Source organism: Nomascus leucogenys, chromosome 12, assembly GCF_006542625.1.
Source record: "Nomascus leucogenys isolate Asia chromosome 12, Asia_NLE_v1, whole genome shotgun sequence".
NCBI lineage: Eukaryota > Metazoa > Chordata > Mammalia > Primates > Hylobatidae > Nomascus > Nomascus leucogenys.
In genome coordinates this window covers 54,853,469-54,871,821 of record NC_044392.1, presented here as the reverse complement: position 1 = coordinate 54,871,821, position 18,353 = coordinate 54,853,469, and the positions used below count along the sequence as shown (strand labels likewise).

Below are 18,353 nucleotides of genomic sequence, written 5' to 3'. Positions count from 1 at the left end.
TTCTCCTCAGGTCCCTGCCCCTGAGAGACCCCAAGAGTCTTGTGTGGCTCCAGCCCACAGAGGGATATCCATGGCCCATATCTCTCGAAACTCTCCCCTCCCACTCTGAATCCACTCTCTACTGCATGCTCCCCTCACAGAACAGACTCGGTTTTTTTCGTGTCCTTGTTTTGCCTACCCGTACCCCAGATTGACTTCTGTCTTAGAACTACCTGTCCCTCTTTGGATAGTGTCTTCCTGGTACTACACATGAAGATGTCCTGCTCTCCCCTGCTCAAGGACAGAGTGCCTGACCTGAGCTGCACCCATCAGATCCAGTACTTACCTGGAATAGGAAAAAGACGGGGAGGGTGACCAAAGATTACACAAGTCTCTGAAGCTTATCCACTTGAGAGAGAGTCCCTGAAGATACTGGCCTTTCATTCCTGCTATGTATATCCAGTGTGACTGAACCCTGGATAAAATATACAAGTTATAACAATATAGTAATTGACCCAGCAAACGAGGACACAAATGTGTTAGAGGGTAAGGTGGTGAGAGGCATGTTTGGGGGTGGTGATGAGCAAGTATGTGAAGGAGAGGTAGTGCCTAAACTTGAAAATCAAAAAGTAATAATATCTATTTAGACATAAGGAGATATATAACTAAATAATTGCCTCTATGTGATGAAACTCTGGGAGTACACAAGGGGACTGCTGTTTTATTAAACAAATTTTCAAGTGTATATAACTTTGATAAAGTATGCAAATAAAAAAATTCCTTTCCCATATACGTATGTGTGTATATATGTATTTATATACACATATATATTTGCATTCATTGTATTTTGAAGATAAATTTTTATACAGTCATGTTAATCCCTCTTTTCCTTTAAGGATTTGAGTTTGATGTCATGCATACAATGCGATCTCACTGTATGACTACAGAAATGTTGGCAAAAGTATGTTTGGAGGAAACGGTAGGCAAGTACTTCCCAGTTTTGGCCAGAAGATGGAGAAAAAAAGAATTCCCATAAAATATCAAAAGTAAGACTTGTTATATCTTCTTTTCACAGTAATTTAGACAGAAATTAGCAAATCAGAAATGCATAAATACTTTGGTCTGACAATTCCATCTCCAGGTGTCTACGGAGAAATAGACAAGCGATGCACGACAGATACCTGTGTCAGTCTGGTCCCTGCAGTTGTATTTGCAATAATAATACACATTGCAGCAATTTCATGGCCATCGGTTAGAGAATGTTTGAGGAATGATCCTTTCATATCAAGAAGGACATTTCAAAGATCAAAGCCTGATGGAAATGCTGGTGGCCATGACGCTGATAGGAGCTCATGCGTGTTGACCAATTACTACATGACAGGCATTGGCTCCACGCTTTTCCTGCACTGCTCATTTAAACACTGGACAACGTAAGTGTTCTGATTTAGCCCATTGGACAGATAGAAATGGAGGCACAGAAGATTAATGTGTTTAACTTCAAACCCCATCAGATTAGGTTTTTCATCCAGAGCCTGTGGCTTCACCATAGGTGTGATTCAGGTTCTGTCATTCTCCACTTTAGGAATTTCCAGTATTCCAAATATGAGAAGCTGAGAAAACAAACAAACAAACAAACTCAAAACCATAAAAACCAGGATAAGTAAGGGTAGATGTTTGTTGGGTGTGGATTAAAAATGGACTGTTTTTGCCCCAAGCAACAAAGAGGCACCTTGGAAAATAGACAAGAGACAAGAAGAAGTGAAGCTTTAAGATATTTGGTCCAAGGAAGAGACTCCAGATGGAAGGTCACGTCGGCTAGAAACATTAATGTGACTGGATGGGCTCAAACCACTGACTTTTCAGTCAACATCCAACAGCATTAACCTGGTGTTCCAGAGACACTGCTTGTTAAACAGTGAAAGCTGTTGCTCAATTGTGTCATCCGTAATTGTCAAATATTGTCCTTTAGTAGCACAAGGAAGTATTCTCTGTTGCCAAGCTAGAGTACCCATAACTCTTCTGTTTTGTTGAACATTCTTCCTTATCACAAACCCTCTTTTGAAGACTGGGGGCTGCTAAAACATTCAGGCCGAGAGTCCTGTCCTTGTGCATGTTTGGGCATTGACCCAGGGCCAAATCAGTGGGAAACTCCTCCACACCTACGCCAGGTCCCCAGGTGACAACTGCAGTCTCTGGATCTGAGGTTATCCACGTTCCCATTCCTAGCTCACCTCACCCATCATGAAGCCTGGTTAGTATTGCCAGAGACCCGAGTGGGCAGGTGCCCACACCAAAGACAGAACCTGCTGTGTGCCCAACTTGCTGATCCCTCCATCCTCCTAGACAAAGGCTTCATGAGCCAGGGACCTTGGGTTTGCTCACAAGGCAGCCCCTCACCTAGTAGGCATTAGTTCATTATGTATATGGATATGGATATGGATATGGATATGGATATGGATATGTAGCCCTCAGGTTGTATTTCTTAAATACATATAATATATGTAATTCCTTAAATACATAATTTTAATACAAAAATTTTTAAAGATTCCTTTAATAAACATTTACAATAACATCAAGAAATATAAACTACATAGCAAACATGTGAAAGCCAGCCAGGCTCACAATAGCATCAAGAAATATAAACTACATAGAAAAGATGTGAAAGTGAGCCAGGCTCGGCTTCAAATCCCAGCACTTTGGAAGGCTGTGGCAGGAGAGTCCCTTGAGCTCAGAAGCTTGAAACTAGCCTAGGCAACATAGTGAGAACTCATGTCTACTGAAAATCAGAAAAATTATCCGGGTGTGGTGGTGCGAGCCTGTAGTCCCAGATACTCAGTGGATGAGGCCCTAGGATGTCATAGTCCTGAGAATTCCATGCTGCAGTGAGTTATGATCATGCCACTGTACTCCAGCCTGAGTGAAAGAGTGAGATCGTGTCTAGAAACAAAGGTAGAAAAAAAGATGTGAAAGCCTGTATATTGAAGACTACCAAGTATTGCTGAGAGCAGTTAAAGACCTTTCGAATAGAGAATGTTCCTTCTTACATTTCAAGATTGCTTTTGTTTTGGGGGGACACCTGCTATTTTTTAGGAATACGAAGTTCTTCTTAGGCATTCCTGTAAAAAAGGCCACTTTTTGATAGGATTGTATTGAATCTGTGGATTGCTTTGAGTGGTATTTTTTATCTTAACCATGTTACAACTTCCAACCCATGGACACAAGGTGTCTTTCCATTGATTTAGGTCTTCCTTAATCTCCTCGAACAATGTTCTGTAGTTGTCTGTGTACAAGTACTGCACATTCTTGAACAAATTTATTCCCAGGCATATTATTCTTACAGATGCTATTATAAATGAAATCATTGTGTCAATTTTCTTCTCAGATTGTTCATTGCTAACACAAGTGATTGTTTGCTGGAAGTTTGCTGAATTCACTTATTAACTCTAGTAGTGTGTGTGTTTGTGTGTGTCTGGTCTCTGTGTGCCTGTATGTGTGTTTGCATTTGTATTATTTAGGATTTTCTATACATAGGATCACACCACCTGCAAATTGAGATCATTTTGTTTTCTGTTCAAAAATATTTTTTCTCATGTTTATTTTTGAAAGATAATTTGGCCAGGTGTAGAATTGTTGGTGACAGTTTTTCTCTTTTTAAGTACTTTATTGCAAACTTCTTGTTTGTATGAGAAATCTTATGCCATCCTTATATTTAGTGCTCTGTATGTAACATGTTCTTTCCCCTTTTATTCCTTTTAGGATTTCCTCCTTATCACTGGTTTTGATGGATTTGATTAAGGTGTTCCTTGGTGAAGTTTTCTTCATGCTTCTTGTTTTTAGAATAATCATCTTTCTGTAATATTTGAACTTTATGGCTTCCATGGAGCTTCTAAATCTTTCATCCAGTATGTTTTAAATATATTTGTCTCTCTTCTCCACTACACGCCCTTCAGGGATTCCATTTAGCCCTATACTAGGGGGTTTAAAGTTTTGATGCTGATGGTCATTTGTTACTGTGTGTTTCATTTATGATAGTTTCAACTTCTATTCCTTCTAGTTCAATAATCTTCTTTTCTGCAATGTTTAATCCACTGCCTTCTTCCATTTCAGATGGTAAATCATAGTTTTTGTCTACAGAATTTGATATTTAAAAAATCTTCAACCTCCCCATTTAATTAAAATACAATTATAATAAATGCTCTAATGTCCTTTTCTTCTATTTCCAACATGTGTGTCAATTTCAACTAGATTATTAGATTCTTCATTATGTGTCATGTTTTCCTGCTTCTTTGGCTGCTTGATATTCTTTTATTTTTATTTATTTTTCTTTGGGGGGGGGATGGAGTTTTGCTCTCATTGCCCAGGCTGGAGTGCAATGGTGTGATCTCAGCTCACTGCAACCTCTGCCTCCCAGGTACACAAGCGATTCTCCTGTCTCAGCCTTCCAAGTAGCTCAGGTTACAGGCACGCACCACCATGCCTGCTAATTTTTTTGTATTTAGTAGAGGTGGGGTTTCACCATGCTAGTCAGGTTGGTTGTGAACTCCTGACCTCAGGTGATCCACCCAGCTGCTTGATATTCTAAGATTTGATGCTGGACCTTTGGTGTCAATGCTCAAAAGTGCCCAAAGACACCACTCGACCTCAGTGTCTATGCACACCCAAGCTTTTGCAGCAGGACAGGTAGAGAGAGCAGAGATGAGTGTGTTACAACATGCTGGTAGAGGGTACCCCAATTGTGCTTGGGAACTTCCTATTCCTCATGGAAAAATGTGTCTTCCTTAATTTTTCCCATAAGGACCACCCTACTTCATGCCCTGTCTCTCTGTCCCAACACCAGGACAGTCCTCTCACCAGTCTCAACCACCCAATGGATTGACAAAGGTCCAAATATGATTCAGTGGAGAAGGCATTCCCTTTTCAACAAATTGTGTAGAAACAACTGGACATGCATATCCCCAAAGGAAAAAAATTCACCTGAACCTCAGTACTAACTCAAAAACTAACTCAAAATGGATTATGCCACTAAATACAAACTATAAAACTAGAAAAAGTATAGCAGAAAATATAAGACAAAATCTTCATGACACAGAGTTAGGCAAAGTGTTCTTTGTTATCAATAAACACAAACCATTAAAGAAAACATTGATAAATTCAACTTTATAAAAGTTGAAAGTTTTTGCTCAAGACAGTATTAAGAGAACAAATATAAGCTGCAGATTGGGAGAAAAACAGTGGAAATCACCAATATGACAAAGGGCATGTGTGATAGTTACTTGTACTTGTCACTGTGACCGAGCACCACGGTGCGAGGACATTTGGCCAAACATGATTCTAGTTGTGCTCCAGAGAGTGTTTCGGATACGATTAACATTGGGATGGGCAGACTAAGTGAAGCAGATTGCCCTCCTTAATAGGGGTGGGCCTCATGCAATCAATCAAAGGCCAGGAGAGAATTAAGAGGCCTAATGGGAAACAAATTCTTTCCTGGGTATCCAGCTTTCCTTCCATCTTGGGAATTTCAGCCTCCATAATCTCAGAAGCAAATTCATGTATATATATACACACACATACACATTCCATAGGTATGTGGCTAAGATTGTATTTTTAAAAGTTCAGCCCTGAGATTATTGGTGAAACCAGCCAATGAATAAGGGTGTGTTCTATTACATGATTCAGTCTTCTTTTGTACATGATTGAAGTTCTGCATTTGAAGTAGGAGGATGGGAGAGAGCAAGTCCACCTAGGATGATAACAGCTGAATTTCTCAACATACACTTCAAAGCCTTAGGGGTTAACTAAGAGAGTCAAAAATCCCACCCATAATCCTGCCCCTACACACCAGGGCTAGGGAACACTGTGGCCCTCGGGTGATTTTATTTAGCCGGGTCTGGGAGCCACACGACGGCAGAGGGAGCAGGAAACACTATGCAAATAGAGGCCAGGACAGCAGGGAGGGTCTGCTCATGATAGAACCCAGGTAAAACTATCCTCAGAAAGCGAGTGTGGAGAAACACAGATCATGCCTGAGACCTGGTGGATTAGAGCACTGGCTACTGGGGAATTGAAAGGAAGGGCTTCACCATGCAGAGGACCAGAGGTGCCAATCTTGGAAACGCAGAATTGCTGGGAGATGGGGAGGCGTGGACCATGGAAGCATCCTCTGGAGACTCGTCGGGAAGAGAATAAATGAATGAAGTAACTGGCAGAAATTAGAGGTCCTGGTAGAACAAAATAGAATCCCACAATGAGAGCAAACACCATATATGTCCCCCAAGGAAGACAATATCTCCTAAAAACTCAAGAAAAATCATTTTGGGCAAGCACCTTATATTCAGTAATGCCATCCATGTATGAAGACCGTGAGAAAGATTATTAAACATGCTAAACTCAGCGAGACCTGATTCCCTCATGAGAAGTCTGTTAAGGATGAGTACCATTCAGCAAGTGATGACTGTGACATTCACTTTTGAATAGCTCATGAGCATTAATATATTTCATTGTGGATCTAAACCAAAAACCAAGGTGGGGGCAAGAAGATAATCACAGAATGTCCCTCGTATATGTTTAGGTTCAAATACTACTATAAGAAGTGGCAGGTAAAGAAGGTAGGAAAAAGAAAACACATCATGTAATTGACTGTTGTTTGGAAATATTTGATGCTGAAAGTTATAATTTAAAACGTATAAACCAAATATTAGAAGTGTGTCTAGTTCAAAGGGAGGAAAACTATCAAAAACATTTTTAGTGCAATATTAAACATGAGCTCTACAACCCTTCCCAAATGCCAAAGGCACACACACACACACACACACACTCACACTCACGAAGAATACAAATGACTAGAACCAAGAAATGTAGTAAATACATTCTGCTACATATGGTAAACATAGCCTACAATGTGGAAGAGATTAGAAATAAACAGGGAAATGAAATGTTTTTATTAATTCGCATCAGTACCCACCAAAACCAATCAGCATAATCAAAGATTATAACACTGAATGTAGGCCTGAAATACCCCTCATTGTCTTCTTCAGGTGTCAAGGGCTCTGGAACAGCCACATAAAGGTGAGGGTAATATTTTTACTGTAGTTCTTTCATTGATTGATTGATTGATTTTTTTCTCTTAGAGGCGTTAGCATATATGTATCTGAAATTGAAATTCAAGAAGAGAGACAGGCACCTGTACTAGTTTTCTCTTGCTGCCTATTATCACATTACCACAAACCAGTGGTTTGAAACCACAGAAGTCTGGAATGAAGCGGCCGGGTTCTCTGGTCAGAGTCATGTGAGGCTAAAATCCAGGAATGGGCTGGCTGTGTTTTTTTCCTAGAGCTCAAGCTATTTTTCCAGGTTCACTACAGACATTGAAAGACTTCCTATTCTTGTTTGTGGGGGACAGAGGGCCCTTTTTCTGTGCTGGCTGTCAGCGGGGAGACACTCTGACTCCAGAGGCCACCTGCTTTCCTCCTTACTTGTCTGTTCCGTCTTTCAACCAATAACAACTCATGGAGTCCTTCTCAAGCTCCCACCTTCTCTGACTTCATCTTCTCCAACCAGCCACACAAAGCTCTGTCATGTATGGAGTGATGTGATTAGATCCAGTTCATGTGGTAACCTCACCATCTTAAAGTCATATAACTGGCATATAACATAATCACAGGAATGGTGTCTCATCACCTTAACAGGCTTTAGAGACAAGGGTGTGGCATGTTTGGGGACCATTTCAGAAATTCCGTCTACCACAGTAGGACACTCACATTCCCCCATCTACAAAATACATTCACCCTCTCCCCTAAGGTTTCCAAATTTCATGTCATTAAAGCATTAGTTCAACATGAGAAATGTCATGTAGACCACATCAGATCAAAAGTTTAAAATCCCATCTAAAACATCCACACCAGTTGTGAATGAGGCTTCTGAGGGTGTCCATTAAGTACAGATCCTTGACATAATTCCCTTACCTCCGTCGACCTGTGAAACTGAACAAACAATTTATCTGCCCCTAATGTGAAATGATGGGACAGACATAGAATAACAACTACAGTGATTCTAGTTCAAAATCAGGCAACATGGAGGGGATAAAGAAGTCACTAACCCAAAATAGTTTGGAAATGGAGCTGGGCAAAATCCAGCAGGAGTTTCTTAGTTAGGATCCACAGCCTGGGACTGACCCTGTGTCCTGTGGGTCTTTGCCTCTGGGCTCTCTGCTCTGCATTTCTTGAAACCATTATTATTTGTCATTTTTCTCACACCCTTTTGCGTATGGCTCCTACTGCACTCAAAATGTTTTTGAGATTCATCCATGTTGTTTTGTGTGTCAACAGTTTGTTCCTTTAACCATTCCATGGAATGAATGTATCACAGTTTATTGATCCATTCTTGTATTGACAGATACTTGAATGTTTCCAGTTTTTCCTATTATGAATTAAACTGCTATGAACATTCTTGTATAAATCATTTTCTGGACATGTTTTAATTTCTCTTGGATAAATGCTTAGGAATTACTGAGTCATAGACTAGGTAGCTGTTTAGTTCTGTAAGAATATGCCAGACATTTTTTCCCAAAGTGTTTATACTATTGTACATTCCAACCATTAATATATGAAGGTGAGGAAGCTTTTGCTACTTCCAAAGAGGCCTCTGTATATCCATGTGATTTTTTCTAACTGGAGATAGGCTGATGACTTCAGGGACATGAGCATGGGCTACCCGTAATCACCACCACCATGAAGTTGGGATTCAGGAAGGAGGTTAATCATATAAAGAATCCTGTGACCAGTATGAGCTTCTGTCAAGCCACACAGGGCACTCAAGTGAACAAGACATGGGGGTCCTGGGGTCATAGTAAGAAAGTGTCTCTTTGGTAAAACCTTTTCCTTTGGGAGGTAAATAAATTATTTGTTCCTTCTTGGTAGCCTTTGAAGATAAGGATGGTCAAACAAAATAATATACCTGGAGAAACTCAGATATTGCTAAGATTTACTAGTTGGGAATCCAAAGTTAATGCCAAGAAGCAGCCACCAGTTGGGATCAAATGTGAGCCTGTGGATCAAGGTGCGTACTCGAACACAGAGAGCTTTTTGAAAGAGGCTACCAGTAGTTTTTCCAGGGCAGAGATGGGTCCTTTATTTTTCTCTCTAATCTAGCCCATAGTCTTAGATGAGAAGTTTCCTTCATATCACTTTAAATGATGATGTCCCTTGTTCAACAATTTTCTAAACATTCTTTAGATAAGAATTTTATGGGCATTCTTTATTGCATTAGGCTTAAATTTAATGCATCATAAGGTTTTATTGCAAAATATTGCCTTGTTTCCTTTTTAAGATGATACAATTTATAATATGCAAGTTTGCTGTCTGTCCCCTCCCTTTATGTACATAGAAAATGAGCAAACATGTGGCCATGAAACAGATGGTCATAGAATTGGTTCAGTGGTTGTGAGTGCAGCAACCCAAGAGTGTCTTGTCTCAAATACCACCAGGAATGACTGGACACAGTAGACAAAGGTTTTTCAACTGGACGCCTTAGGATACATGCTTCCAAAAACAAAGTAGCCGAAAAGAAACCAGAATCACAGAATATCAGAGCCAGAGGAACATTTGGAGGTAATTCAGTACCTCCTCCTTTTCAACCTACAGGGGAGATAGTGGAACAGAAGCAGGGATGGGTCTGCCTTCTGTGCCCACAATTCATTGGAGATTGTTGTGGTGAAGAATTTCTTCTGTGATGAAGGAGAAATACACATCCGTCAGCTTAAATTCAGGCAGGTTTATTGAGAAGGTGAAGAAGCATCTTGCAGAAGCAAAGCGTGGCTGAGGCTTGTGGGCTGTGTCTGGACAAATGAGCAGCCGACAGTGGCTGATGCTGCCCCTGACTCGGGGGCCGTGTGGTCTGTGGTTCCCTGTGAGCATCTCTTCTATTCTCTTGCATCTTCCCTCAGCCTGACAGTCTCTGTATACTCTTCAACACATAATTGAGCGAGGCTGTGCCAGCCCCAATGCCACATAGCACTTTATGTCAAATTAGAAAGGCGTGAAATAAACTGGCCCGTTATAATACAGCTGTTGGAACAACAGTTGAAAATAACAATATCTTGACTCCTGGTTGAGTGCTTTATGCTGAGCTTTCTTTTCTGAATACGAGCACAGACTTGGGGGTATTGGTGTCACCTAGTGTTATTAGCTAGTATTCTCCTTTTGTTTCCCCATAACATCCCCTCCTCCTTCCCACAGATCCACTCCACTCATTTCCATCCTGTCTTATGCCACTTGGGGCTTGTCTCTTCTAGAATGCATCCCTGGCTCCCCTGTGTGCACACTTCTAGTTAGGTTTAGCAATGGGGGCACCTGATGGAGCCTGGAAGTGAGAGGAAGGTGAGGTCAGTATTTCTTCCCTCTCCTTCCCTGCTCTGGCACTGAGTATCTGGCAATAGCTGCATCTGTCTATTACCTCAGTGGCCACTCTTCCACAGCCCCAATTCTCAGTGGGTCCCATAGCATTATTTACCTTTGTTCTTTTGGCTCCCACCAAAGAAGATCCAGAGGCATTTTCCTCACCAAGGCGTTAAGAAATGCATGGGTGAGGGGAACAGCGGCATGCGTGTAAAGGTCCTGTGGCGCCTCTCCTCTGCAGGCTGGAGGTCATGGCAGGAGATGCTGCATGGATTTGCCCTCCCTGCTCTCAGAACAACAGGGTTCTGGAAGAGTAGAGGACAGGCCGTGGGACTTGGCCATCTAGAGACAAGGCGGGAGGGATTTCCTTGAGAGGCAGGGACATGTGGTGAGGTGTCTGGGAATGTAATGGATGGGAAATCTACTGAGAAGTCAACTTATGTAATAATTAGAAAAGCTCTAGTTCTGAGGACAGAGACCTGATGGAGTCACCATAGTGGGAATTTATGATCTGGCATCCAGTTCAGATACCTGGAGCTTCTTGACTGAGGGGAGATTGGATCCCTTGGGGAAGAGTGAAGCCTTCAATGCTGCCACAAGTGTGATCCGCCTACCTCAGCCTCCCAAAGTGTTGGGATTACAGGCGTGAGCCACCACGCCCGGCCTCTTCTTTATATTTAAAAAATATCATTTTATATATTATCAGGGCAAAAGAGAAAAACCGTATGATTACCTTGTCATACACAGTAAAAGCATTTGGCAAAATTGAAAACTTTTTTCATGATTTATAAAAAAAAACCCAGAAAACGTTCAGAATGATAAGAACAGAAGGCAACACTTCCAACCCCTTAAGGGCAGATTTGAAAAACCCACAGGTAACATTATATTAAATGGCATAAGATTGAATGCTTTTCTATTAAATCAGAGAAAAAAGTAGAATACCTGTTGTTACTCTTTTAATTCAGCATTATACTAGAGCTCTAAATCAATGCAATAAAGTAAGAAAAATAAAGTATTGAAAAGATTGAAAAGAAAGAATTGAAGCTGTCTTTATTCACAGATAATGACTGTGTATGGTAACAATCCTAGAAATCTACACAAATCTACCAGAACTAATCAGAGAGTGGTAGTGTTGCAGAATGTAAGCTCTCAACATAAGTGGTCTTTTGTATTTCTGTATATTAGCAATGAGCATTTGGAAAATGAAATAAGAATATAATTTCATTTAAAGTAACATCTAAATACATGTTGTGCTTATAAATAAATTCAACAGACTGGGCACCGTGGCTCACACCTGTAATCTCAGCACTTTGGGAGGCTGAGGTGGGCAGATCATGAGGTCAGGAGATTGAGACCATCATGCCTAACACAGTGAAACCCCGTCTCTACTAAAAATACAAAAAAATTAGCTGGGTGTGGTGGCATGTGCCTGTAGTCCCAGGTACCTGGGAGGCTGAGGCAGGAGGATCACTTGAACCTGGGAGGCAGAGGTTACAGTGAGCTGAGATCGCATCACTGCACTCCAGCCTGGGTCACAGAGCAAGACTCTGTCTCAAAAAAAAAAAAGGAAAGTCGACAAAATTTATGTAAGGCCAGTAAACCAAAAACTACAAAAAATTGCTTTGAGAAATTATGAAAGAACTAGATTAGTGGGAAGATAAACCTTGTCATGGATCAGAAGAGTTGTTATGTTTAAAAAGTCAGTTCTTCGTAAATTGATCTCCAGATCCAATGCAATTCTAGTAAAAATTCCAACCGGCATTTTGGTAGAAATTTACAAGCTGATTCTACCATTTATATGGTAATGTCAATGACCAAGAATAATCAAAGAGCAATATTATAAAAGAATAATGGTGAATGAATTCACTACCTATTTCCAGAATTACTCTACAGCTATGAAAATCAAGATCCTGTGTTTTGGTGAAAAAAAAAATAGAATATATATCAGTGGAAGAGAAGACAGAATCCAGAAATAGATACTCACATATATGTCTAATGATTCTTAGGACATATATATATGTATACACACCCACACACACACACAAACATATACATGTATGTGTGTGTGTATATATGTGTGTGTGTGTGTATATATATATATATGTATATATATTCACCGTTTTGAAGATTGTCATCTCCAAATAGGGAACATACACATATATATATATATATATAAATACTGCAGTCTGATAAGATAAACAGCACAATGAAACAATTTCTCAAAAGACTTGAATAGATACTTCAGAAAAGAAGATACATGAATAGTCAATTAGCATAGGAAAAGATGCTCCACTGTTTGGTCATCAGGGAGATCAGTGCAACAATGAGATACCAGTACATATCCATGAGAATGGCTAAAATTAAAAAGGCTGAAAATAGCACATGTTGGTGAGGATATAAAGCACCTGGAAATCTTATACTTGTAGGAATGAAAAATGGTACAGCTCCTTTGAAAATCTAACAGTTTCTTAAAGGTTAAACATACACAAATCAGATAGTCATTCCGTTCCTAGGAATTTACAGACTATGTCTGCACAATAATCTGTATGTGTGTTTCCAGACCAAACTGAGGGGCGGGCTGCTATTTCTCGTGGCTCAGTAATGAGACGCAGATGAACTCGGGAGGAAGAGAGTTTTTACTTTTGCAACTGGTTACAGGGAAATGGCCTGGAAATTATCACCAGACCAACTCAAAATTACAAAGTTTTCCTGAGCTTATGTACCTTCTAAGCTGTATGTGTATGTGGAAGTGTGCATTCATCTAAATACATAAGTGATTAACTTCTTTTAATCTATAACTAAGTCTGAGTCCTGAAGACCTTCCTCTGGAACCTCAGTAAATTCACTTAATCTAAAGGGGTCTAGGTGCTGGGGGCCCTTATCTTGTCTCCTGCTAAATCATAGAGGTTTGGGGAGTTCCTTCAGACCTGCAATAAACTTGTTTGTGGAGGCCTGGGGAGTTTCTTCAGACCCCCAATAAAACTCGTTTAATACTAAATTAATCCTGTTAAGAATGCCTTCGTTATTTCGTCATGCTTTAAGGCCCAGGAAAAGCCTAGACAAAACTCTTGGTGGGCTTTTGTTACATTCCAGCCTTTGTATAAGGGCACTGGCTTCTTTTTTTTTTTTTTTTTTCCTCTTCATATTTAACTGAGCCACTCAGTCGTTCCTGAAACAGTTGTTAGGGAGGCCTGTGTTAGTGAGACCTGGCCTGCCACGTATGGATGCTCATGATAGTTTCTTCATAATAGCCCAAACGCGGAATGATAGAAATGATAGAAAAGTACAAACATACATGGTATAGCCACACGAAGGAATACTAGTCAGCAATTACAAGGCATTACGGATGGATTTTAAAATTACGTTGATGCATGAAGGAAGGCAGACACAAAAGAACACAGGTTGATAATTTCATTTATAGAAAATGGTTAAAAATGCAAACGGACCTGAAGTGACAGCGGCTCCTTGGGGCTGAGGGTTGAAAGACTGATGAACTGCAAAGGGGTACAAGAAACTTTGGGGCATAGGGAATTTCTATCTTGGTTGTGGCAGTAGTTCCGTTAGTGTATACACTTGTAAACATGCATTGAATTACACATTTTAAAGTGGTGCAGTCTGTTGTACCGAAATTATACCTTTATATAAAGTTGATTTCATCTTAATTTCTCCATACTAGCAATTAGCAGCTAGAAAATGAAATTCAATAAAACATAATAGAGTTTAATAGCCAGAATCATTACATGCTTAACAATACATGCAATGAAGCAGGTACAAGGCCCCTAAAAGCAATTGTTGAGAAAAATTAAAGAAGACTAAATAAATATATATCATGTTCATTGATTGGAAGACTCAATTTTGTTAGCATATTACATCAACACAATTCTGATTAATATTTCTAGTAGGAGACTTTAGAGAAATTTAAAAGCTAATTTCAAAATGTATTTGAAAATCCAAGAACCTAGAATAAGCAAGTCGGTCTTGAAGAAGCAGTAAGTTGGAGGACTTACTCTGCTAGATTTCAAACCTGATTTTAAAGCTACAGTAATTCAAAAACGTAGTAATGGTGTAAGTATTCATAAATATGTCAAAGTAAAATAATACAGATTCAAACAATATGCCCACATATGTACAGTTATGTATTTTTTTTAGTAGAATCTTTTTTATTCATAAAAAATCCCTCAAAACAAAGTTTTCCAACCACACACAGGAGGGGTATGGGTAGGGGAAGGTGTCTGTCGTATATCCCTGGTCCCCAGCCCATGTGGCTTTGGCAGCAATAAGGTGTGTGGGGTAATGGCCCCTGAAATTAAAATGGTGTGTGTATAAGAAGGAAATGGGGGCAAAGCTGTGGGGAGCGTTGGAGGGCAAGGAACAAAGGAGGTCAGTACTGGGAACGCTGAAGGTGGGAGGCCATTTCATAACATTGCTTGTTGATGAAACTGCCGTGGACACCTTCTTTGCCCATCAGCAGGCCTAGCGTCTTGGCAGTCATGGTGATAATGACGTTGAAGGTGGGGGCTCCACCGATGCTCTTCATATGAAGATCCACGGTCAATTCCCCATCCTGTAGCAGTGAGTCTGGGACCACAGTATATTTCTGGCCCCGCAGGGTCAGCCCATTCACAAAAAACCTTGACCAATCTTTGCCAACCAGGACACCAACCTCAGCTGGTGTGATGTTGATGAAGGTTTTCCCTGGGACGGCGGCCCAGATGGAGGGCGAGTCCTTGTTGCGCACAATGGCCGCGTCCTAACAGTTCTCATTCGCCACGAGGCTGTAGATGGAGGCGTCCACTTGGCCGTTGCGTTGATGCAGGGGCTCCTCTGGTCGCTGCTGCTGAGGCCGCGGGGGACGGGGAGAGCTCGATGCAGGCGCTGTCCTCCTCGCCCCGGCTCTGCTAGCTGTGCCGCAGCCCTCGCACTGCCACTTAAAAAAAAGAAAAAAAAAAATATATATATATATTATACATGATACTTTAAGTTCTAGGGTACGTATGCACAACGTGCAGGTTTGTTACATAGGTGTACATGTGCCATGTTGGTTTGCTGCACCCATTAACTCGTCATTTACTTTAGGTATGTATCCTAATGCTATCCCTCCCCCAGCCCTCACCCCATGACAGGCCCCGGTGTGTGATGTTGCCTGCCCTGTGTCCAAGTGTTCTCATTGTTCAATTCCCACCCATGAGTGAGAACATGCTCGCATCGCCACTTCTAAATGTTTTAGAAACAAAGACACCAATGCCCCTCATTGGGGAAATGAAAGACTTTTAAATAAAACGATTTTGAGTGAAATAATATTTGTCGTTTTAAAAAGTTAACCACTCTCCATCATATATTGAAACTAACTTAAGATGTGAAAGTTAAAATTGGAAACCTTGTAAAGGAAAAATAGGAAATAGTTTCATGAACTTGACATAGGAAAATATTTCTTAGACTAGATACTGTAGCACTCACCACAATAAGAAATCAAGCGAATTGCACTTCATTTTTTAACAGCTTCTGCTTATTATGTTGTTGTTTAATAACTTAAACGCTATCTGTAGACCAGGAATAATTATTTGCTATATAATATAGCAAAAAGTATGTATATATAAATGGACTCATTCAAAATATATAAAGAACTCCTATAGATTACAAAGAAAATCACAAACAGCCCAGTATATCAATGAATATAAAAATTTGAGAAGATATTTTCCACAAGAAGATATCTAAATGAACATTAGGCATGAGAAACCAAATTAGGATATCACTACACACCTGGTATAGTTTAAAAGACTGAAAATAGTAAGTGTGTGGGAATGTAGAGCAACTGGAAATGGCCTACATCTTTCATAGAAATGTAAAACAATACAAATACATTGCAAAACTCTCCATTTTCTACCCATTCACCAAGAAACTCCATCCCTAGCTATAGATACCCAGGAAAATAAGTATCTTCACAGAAATAATTGTATGAGAATATTCATAGTTATTTATGCACAGTAGTCATCAAACCTATCTCCCATCAGTAAAATGGATATTAAATTGTGTGATAATCGTACAATCAATAAGATATTACTTGGCCAAAACAAAATGAAACAAGGGAAAAACACAATCAAACAAATTAGTGGCATATATACCCACCTGAGTAAAGAGAAGTCAAAACAAGAGAACATACTAAATGATTCTATTTTTTTATTTTTTTGAGATGGACTGTCACTCTGTCCCCCAGGCTGGAGTGCAGTGGCACGATCTTGGCTCCGCCTCCCAGGTTGAAGAAATTTTCCCTGCCTCAGCCTCCCAAGTAGCTGGGATTACAGGCACCTGCCACCACGCCTGACCAATTTTTGTATTTTCAGTAGAGACAGGGTTTTCCCATGTTGGCCAGGCCGGTCTTGAACCTCTGACCTCATGTGATCTGCCCGCCTCAGCCTCGCAAAGTCTTGGGATTACAGGCGTGAGCCACCGGGCCTGGCCAAAATGACTCCATTTTTATGAAGCACATGAATAAGCAAAATTAATCTATGGTGGCTGCTATAGTTTAAATATTGGTCCCCTCCAAATCACATGTTTAAATGTGGCCCCCAGTATTGGAGGTGGGGATTAATGGGAGGTGTTTGGGTCATGGGAGTGGGTCCCTCATGAATAGATTAATCCCCACCCTGGGAGAAGGTAGTGAGTTACTTCCTGTAGGAGCTAGTTATTAAAAACTGCCTCTCATCTTTACTCTCTTTTGCTTCCTCTCTCACCATATGATCTCTGCCCCCACTGGTTCCTTTTCACCTTCTGCTGCAAGTGGAAGCAGCCTCAGGCCCTCATTAAGACCAGATGCGGGTGCCATGCTTCTAGTGCAGCCTGCAGAACTCTAAGCAAAATGCACCTCTTTTCTTTACAAATTACCCAGCCTCTGGTATTCCTTTCCAGCAACACAAAGGGATTAAGGCAGTGACAACATTCAGAATATACTATTCATTTGAGGGATGAGTATTGACTGGCGAGGACCACATCAGAACTTTGTGGCATGGCAGAAAATGTCCTCTGTCTTTAACTGGGTGTTATTATACAATGTATAGTTATATGAAAATTTCTTAAGCTGTACCTTTAGGTTTTTTGCAGTATACACTATGCAAATTATACCTCAGTGAAGAACTGTTAGCATACAACAAAGAGAAAACAAACACTCAAAAATGTGAAAATTGACAGAAAATAGGTAACAAATATTTAGCATATAAATAAGAGGGATCCGTTGAGAAGAAACCAAAAGCAATGGAATAGAACAAAGACAAAAAAGTATAATAACATTTTTAAATTTCAAAGTCTGAAATGATATTAAAGTGGCACACAGTTTCCTCGGGAAAATCAAGTGAGAACCACAAACTCTGAGACTAATTCCAGCAAAAGTATGTAAATCAGTTTGATCTAATGGTACTCGGTTAGCTTTGAAGGACAAAAGGATCTGGTTTCTAATTCTTATTCCTCTCCTCACTAGTGTTTTGTGACCTAGGGAAATTTTGCAATCTTTCTGAGTTTGTTTTCTCATCAGGAGCAGGATAATACCTAAGTAACACGATAGTTCATGGATTTTTTTTTTTTTTTTTTTTTTTTTGAGATGGAGTCTGGCTCTGTCGCCCAGGCTGGAGTGCAGTGGCTCAATCTCGGCTCACTGCAAGCTCTGCCTCCTGGGTTTACACCATTCTCCTGCCTCAGCTTCTTAAGTAGCTGGGACTACGGGTGCCCGCCACCACACCCAGCTAATTTTTTGTATTTTTAGTAGAGATGGGGTTTCACCGTGTTAGCCAGGATGGTCTCGATCTCCTGACCTCATGTTCCACCCGCCTCAGCCTCCCAAAGTGCTGGGATTACAGGTGTGAGCCACCGTGTCCAGCCAGTTCATAGATTTAAATATGATTGCATGGCAGTGGACATGAACCACTAATTGTTAAGAATATATTTACACTGAGCTCTCCTTTATCCACATTAAAATTGTAGACAAACAACAAT

At 40.4% G+C, this 18,353-nt stretch overlaps 1 pseudogene; it reads right to left on the bottom strand.

Annotated features, from left to right (window-relative positions):
• Positions 1 to 14,751: 14,751 nt before the first annotated feature.
• On the bottom strand, positions 14,752 to 15,204 carry LOC115837572 (annotated as a pseudogene).
• Between the last annotated feature and the right edge of the window lie 3,149 nt (positions 15,205 to 18,353).